The sequence below is a fragment of the Ranitomeya variabilis genome, chromosome 2, assembly GCF_051348905.1.
Source record: "Ranitomeya variabilis isolate aRanVar5 chromosome 2, aRanVar5.hap1, whole genome shotgun sequence".
In the NCBI taxonomy this organism is placed as follows: domain Eukaryota; kingdom Metazoa; phylum Chordata; class Amphibia; order Anura; family Dendrobatidae; genus Ranitomeya; species Ranitomeya variabilis.
In genome coordinates this window covers 998678116-998685610 of record NC_135233.1, presented here as the reverse complement: position 1 = coordinate 998685610, position 7495 = coordinate 998678116, and positions in this window count along the sequence as shown.

Genomic DNA, 7495 nt, shown 5'->3' with positions numbered 1-7495 from the left:
GTTCTGTCCGATTTTTACGCACCGGTGTCCTTTGAAAAGCCGGCAATTCAGCGCGGTGTACAGTAAAATCACACTGACAGGTTAGAATAGAGTAGATATATGCACATAGAATGTGTGTATATACATATATATATGTCAGTGAGACACCTATATATGTATATTTATATTTAATGCAGCGCTAGATAGCATAAAAGCCGCTAATTCAATTGCCGGCTTTTGCTCTCTCCTTCACAAACCCGACATGATATGAGACATGGTTTACATACAGTAAACCATCTCATATCCTCTTTTTTTTTGCATATTCCACACTACTAATGTTAGTAGTGTGTATGTGCAAAATTTGGCCGCTGTAGCTGCTCAAATAAAGGGTTAAATGGCGGAAAAAATTGGCGTGGGCTCCCGCGCAATTTTCTCGGCCAGAATGGTAAAGCCAGTGACTGACGGCAGATATTAATAGCCAGGAGAGGGTCCATGGTTATTGGCCCCCCCGTGGCTAAAAACATCTGCCCCCAGCCACCCCAGAAAAGGCACATCTGGAAGATGCGCCTATTCTGGCACTTGGCCACTCTCTTCCCACTCCCTGTAGCGGTGGGATATGGGGTAATGAAGGGTTAATGCCACCTTGCTATTGGAAGGTGACATTAAGCCAGATTAATAATGGAGAGGCGTCAATTATGACACCTATCCATTATTAATCCAATTGTTGGAAAGGGTTAAAAAACACACACACACATGATTTAAAAGTAGTTTAATGAAATAAACACAGCGGTTGTTGTAATAATTTATTGTTCTCTCAATCCATCAGGAACACCCTCGCTTGGAAAAATAATAAACGCACAAGATACATACCTTCTGGTGAACCGTCTCGTCCCACGAAGTAATCCATCTGAAGGGGTTAACTAATATTACAGGCACTCGCATTGCACTTGCATGACAATCGCATACGTTACATCCGTTTTTTCGGTCCAGATTACGGACCGATTTGTCTCTCGGCAGTGGAAATGAGCCCTAAGGGCTAATCTTGTGCTTTGCTGTTTGTATCAGATGCATTTTGCATTTATCCTAGGGACAGAGGCAGGAGCAGGGAGAGTGGCAGAATACAGCGTCTAGGCAGGGACTAGGAGTTTGCGGTCCATTGCTAAATATATAGCTGCTGCACTTGATCACTTTTTTTTTGGGGGGGGGGGGTGAAAAAATGGACTATATTGTCATCCATAGAGTATTATGTGCTTTGCGTTACATTACTGTGGTATATAACACTACAAAAAAAAGTTCAAAAATGTTTTTCAAGTCAATTAGCCCTCAATAGAGTATTATGTGCTTTGGTTTACATTTTGGTGGTATATAACACTACTTAAGCAGTCACTGGTCACAATTAAACATGAAGCTGTGCACGCTAACCAGGTGGAGATGGAGGAAGACATGAGACAGGGTGATACTACCCAGCCCAGGCTCATCTCATCTGCTCAGTGTGGATTGGGTAACAATGAGGAGGTGGACGCTTAGAAGGAGGAGGAACAGGAGCTGGTTGCTTAGCGCAATAGAGGCTAGTACACACACAACTTTTGTACTGTCTCACTCTGAATGGGCTAAGGAGGAGGACATGTAGTGTCATCATCATGGTGGAGACAGGGAAGGGTTGGTTGTACAGAGCTTTGCCAACTTTATGTACTGCTGCCTTTCCCGTGACCCTCACATTACATTCATCTTGGTTGAAAGAGTACTGGTTGTTCACCCTGCTAGACCCAAGCTACAAGGAGAACTTTGCATCCCTTCTTCTGGAGACGGAGAGGTTTTCTGAAATGGTGCTATACCAGCAGGCCATTGTGTAAAATATGCTGATCAAAATCTCCCCAGATAACACAATCAGAAGGGGGCAAGCATCCAAAGAGGAGATACGAGGGAAACACACAGCAGAGGCAAGGTTATACAGTCAAAGGCTTTGGCCAATTTCAGGACACCATCTCAGCGTCCAGGGCCTGATGACCGGGTATTTTTGAAAAGGAGAGAAATGTTTTTAAAGATGGTCATCAATACCTGGCCGACGAAACCAGCGTACTCGCTAATTCCTCAATCTTCAACTATTGGGTCTCAAAGCTGGACACCTGACATGAGCTGTCCCTCTATGCCTTGGAGGTGTTGTGTTGCCCTGATTGTCTGTGCAGGTTTTTAGTGCCGCGGGGGGATGGGCATAACAGACAGGTGCTTTCTTCTATCAACAGAGAATACTGACAGGCTTACTGTAAGAAAAATGAACAAAGCCTGGATTAGCCCCCACTTTTCTACACCACCAGATGACAGCAGCACATAAAGTGTTTTTAATGTTCAGTTTCTGAATGAGGCCCTCCAGTTGTAGCCTTCAAGTGTGTATGGATAACCTCATATTTTTTTGCTGGATTTGCACTTTGTGCAAAGTCTTTGTGTATGTAGCAGTACCATAACTCCACTTTGTTAACAATATTTGAATGAGGCACTAAAGTTGGTGCCTTCAAAGATGTATGGATGACCCTGATTGTAATTTTTAGCAGGCTTTGCACTTGTGCACAAGTGCATAGCCTTTGTGAATCTAGGAGTACCTCTACATAAATATTTAAACATAATGTGTATGAGGCCTTCCTTTATGTTTAATACAGGGTGTATCTGAGTCCCTCTTCCATCTAATTTTGTCAGTTCCTGCTTTCTTTATAAATTACACAGAAATTTCCAATTTTTTTATAAAAAAATAAAAATGTAACAAAAATTACTAAAAAAAAATAAATTAATTTTTGTTTACTTAAATTATTTTTAAAATTTTGCTTTTTATACAAGTCATTATAGAGGAATTAATATTTCTTAACATTTTTTTCCCTGCAAACCCCAATTTCTGGTCGATTTCTGTTTTATTGTCAGTCCTTAAAGTGGAGCAAAAGAATGACACCATTGTTCTCAGCAGTAATCTGGTAGTCAGAGATGCATCCATGTATCTTCCCCATGCTGTTCTCCTTTCATTCTGCATTTTTTCCATCCATTTCAACATTTTCACTGCCCCCCAGATCTCCTTGTAGGATCTGCAGGAAAAATGCTCTGATTTTCTATTGACTCCCATTATACTCATTACTCGAAATGAGCATCAGAGCATTAGGAATTGCTTGGTTCGAATAACGACCATCTGAGCATTTTACAGCTTGTTCATCGCTATATGTAATGTCTTGAATTAACTAAATTGTTCCCGGGACCCCATACACTTTATATTATTAGCAATCTGGGCCAAATCTGTTTCTATAACTTTGTACAGTCAATTTTATCTGCTGGCTCGTTAGATAAGACCAGATCTTACAACATTTATCTCTAGCTCATAAATTACTGCTGGAGCCAAGGCAGGACTAGGATATCACTCACTAATGTCCTTTACTACATCGGACAAAGTGCACTGACAGCTAAGACTCTCCTGTATAGTAAAAAGGTGCTGTCCACATCCAGAGCCTGCCAGTATAACATATAGTGCCCTCCGACTATGGCTCCTCTCTATCACAACATATATGTATGCTAAGCAAAATAATGCCAGCAAGCATGGTGCATGCCAGTCTCCGATGGGCGTACTCCGCTGAAGAGCCTAATTAATGGCTTTTATGGAACAGTCAGACGGCTGTAAACATCAGACTGAAATCTGCAGCAACGCTTGGACTGGCTGGAGCTCTTCTGACCCGAGAGGGACAGCTGCATATATTTCTATGAAGAGAGGAAAACTCATATCATGGTGTAAATTCAGCCATACACATGAGAACATTTGGCTAATATTTATCTCTCTCACCTCACCAAAAGATAAGAGCACTCAGCTGAGTGTTAATGCGTTTTCAGCAGGAAAAGAGGAGAAAGCTGCTGCCAGACATCTATGGCAGCAACTTATCTCCCCAAAAAATAAAAGGATCGGGAGTTTTAATTCCAGCTGCCTGATTCTTCTCTCTCCTCTCATCTATGGGGAGGCTCCCATACACTTCTGATGATTGCCAGGTTCAGCTTTCACCTAATGTCTATGAGGCCTTAAGAGTGTGCTTTGTTATCTTCCCTCCCTTCAACCAGCCCACCTGTCCTTTATCCACTCCTTGCCTTGCCTTCCCTTCCTAAGGCCTCCATGCACATTGGAGAAAGGTTGCCCAAATTTGCTGTTTTGATCTACTGTACAGTTTTCAGGACTCTCTAATCAGATGATTTGGTATGAAGAAAAAAATTGTGCACATAGGAGCCGAATCATGAAGACTAGCATAGACTAACACTACGCAGATCTGAATAGACTACAAGCCCTCAAATTCATTAAGAAGTGAGTTTTCAATGCTTTTGTGCCATTTTTCTGGTGTAACCGCTTTAATGAATCAGCCCCATAGAATTTCATACCTGGGGAGATCAGTCTTATCCCCTCTCCTTATAGAAACACATGAACACTGGGGATTCCATTAGAGATACGGTAGATGTGAGCGAAATGAGTGTTCGGCCATCCACTATGGGGGTGGCAAATGTTGATGTCACGACATAGCTGTCGGGGGACCCGGGAACAGTGGGCACCCTAGCTCGCCCTGCTCCCTGGAATACTTCAGATAGCGAAGATGCCGGGGACTCTGCCCTTGCCTTATCTCCCGAGTTAGCCCTCCATCTGCTCTCTCCCCCACCCAGGGAAGAAGGGCGCAACTGTGCACCCCAGTACACCAACCCGACAAACAAGACAACATGGACAAGGGTTAACAGAAAACTCCAAGCAAAATATTCACTCACATGTAACAGAGGAATGCATCGGAGTGTGAAGGTAGGGGAATAAACAAAAACTGTGAAGGATAAGGAATTACCATGCACACAAACCAAGCAACAGTAGCTAACAACTCCTTCAACTCTCCTTCTCTTATGTGCTCCTCTCTCACCATTAGCCATGCAGCAAATGCTAGCTCTGACGAGGATTAGTAACAGAGCCCAGATTATAAAGGGAAAAGGAGTGGCTAACCAGCACAGGGATTTCCAACATGGCCGATTAACCCCTGTTCTGCCATAAGAAATAAACCCATTTAAAATGGAGAAGCAATCACTTGGTCAAAAGTATTGGCACTGTGGCTGTTTTAGAGCCAGAGACTGTTACATGTTTTCTGGGAGCATCAAATGTGCGAATCATGATTCGGTCCTACTAAAAATAGGACAAGCCTGAATTTAAAGCACCACTCCGGCATTTTTTTTATTTCACCGACGATGTGGTATCACTAAAATTATGTTCACGTTGCAATTTTGCAGGATTTTTTTTAATGCAAATTAAAAGCTGCTTTTTACGGTACCAGCAATAGCTGCGAGATGTCAGAAATCTCATGAACACAATTTTTTTTTTTTCTGACTGAATTCAAAAACTGCTGCATTATTTAAATTTGCGCCATGTCAATTTTTTTCAGCATTTTTGCAGCGTTTTTTTCACAATAGAAAGCAATGAGAAAGTGCAAAAACGCAGCCATTCGTTTTTACTGTTTTAGAGAATAAGTCTAAGTTCTCATGATGAGTTTTCGGTGAGCTTTTGATGCTGCATATTTTTTTTTTTTTTAAATGCAAGTAACCTACCTTACTTAATGGGTGCAAAAATGATGCAGAAAATCTGCAACATCAAAAACGGACTAAAAACTCATTATGGAAACTTAGCCTAAAACTAACTTTATTAAACATGTATTACAGATAAATTACACATATAATCTACACCAAAAAACACAGCAACCCCCCAGAAAAACACGCTGTTTGAAAGAAGCTTCTTTGCTGCCAAGAGAGCAGGTTTTTCCTGCAGAAAAAAACTAAGCAAAAAAGTAACGTGTGAACATAGCCTAATGTCTGTACCCTGCCCCTAGTAAATTACTTATTAGCTGCTATCTTCTGATCTTCCTAGCACAGCTCTGCCATCTTGTGACCAAATCTTCTGACTGACTGGAAGTCATAAGTAATGAAGGAACACCAAATAATTTAAACAGGGTATAATAAGAATAAACAAAAACCAAAATAAGAACAACACCCTAAAAAATACTTTTAATGGATATACATTAAAAAGATGCTAATTTTGCGTTTTTTCAAGTGATGATTAGCATCTTTTTAATGTACCGTATATCCATTAAAAGTATTTTTTAGGGTGTTGTTCTTATTTTGGTTTTTGTTAAGTCATAAGTAATGGTCACAAACTCTTAGGGCGCAGTCAAACCACCGTTTAATATGGATGACGATCACATCGCAATGCTTGTACTGGCCGGTGGTTCTCCTGAGACGAGAGTGACAGCTGTATAAAAATACATGCAATCACACTGGGGTGACGAGAGTTTCCGGTCAGTCTGAGCATTGCAATGTGATCGTCGTCAGTGTTATAAGGCGTCTGACTGCACCCTTATTGTAAGTCTATGAGAGCCTCGTTCTAGTGACTTCCAGTCCACCCAACAAACACTGGAGCAATCGGATTATTCAGAACGAGCAGAAGAGGACTAGAGTGGTGCTGAGAACAACAGAAGAGGACCAGAGCGCCGTCGAGAACAGCAGAAGAGGACCAGAGTGGTGCTGAGAAGGTCAGAAGAGGACCGGAGCAGCGCCAATAGCAGCAGAAGAGAACCGAAGCGGCGCTGAGTACAGCAGAAGAGGACTGGAGCAGCGCTGAAAACAGCAGAAGAAGACCGAAGCAGCGCTGAAAACAGCAGAAGAAGAACGAAGCAGTGCTGAAAATAGCAGAAGAGGACTGGAGCAGCACGGACAACAGCATAAGAGGACAGGAGCAGTGCTGGGAAAGGCATAAGAGGTCCAGAGCGACATCAAAAACAGCAGAAGAGGACAGGAGAGACGCTAAGAAGAGCAGAAGAGGAGCGGAGCATCAAAAACAGTAGAAGAGGACTGAATCAGCACTGACAACATCAGAAGAGGACAGGAGCGGTGCCAGGAACAGCAGAAGGGAACTAGATCGACGCTGAAAATGGCAGAAGAGGGCCTTAGCGGCATCGACAACAGCAGAAGAGGTCTTAAGCAGCTCTGATAACAGCAGAAGAGGACAGGAACGATGCTGAGAACAGCAGAAGACTGAAGCAGTGCTGAAAATAGCAGAAGAGGACTGGAGCAGTGCAGAGAACGGCATAAGAGGTCCAGAGCGACACCAAAAACAGCAGAAGAGGACTGGAGCAGCACGAACAACAGCAGAAGAGGACAGGAGCAGCATGGACAACAGCAGAAGAGGACAGGAGCAGCACAGACAACAGCAGAAGAGGACAAGAGCAGCACGGACAACAGCAGAAGAGGACAGGAGCAGTGCCGAGAACGGCATAAGAGGTCCAGAGCGACACCAAAAACAGAAGAAGAGGACAGGAGAGATGCTAAGGAGAGCAGAAGAGGACTGGAGCAGCGCTGAGAGAGGCAGAAGAGGACCGGAGAGGCATCAAAAACAGTAGAAGAGGACTGAATCAGCACTGACAACAGTAGAAGAGGACAGGAGCGGTGCCAGGAACAGCAGAAAGGAACCAGATCGACGCCGATA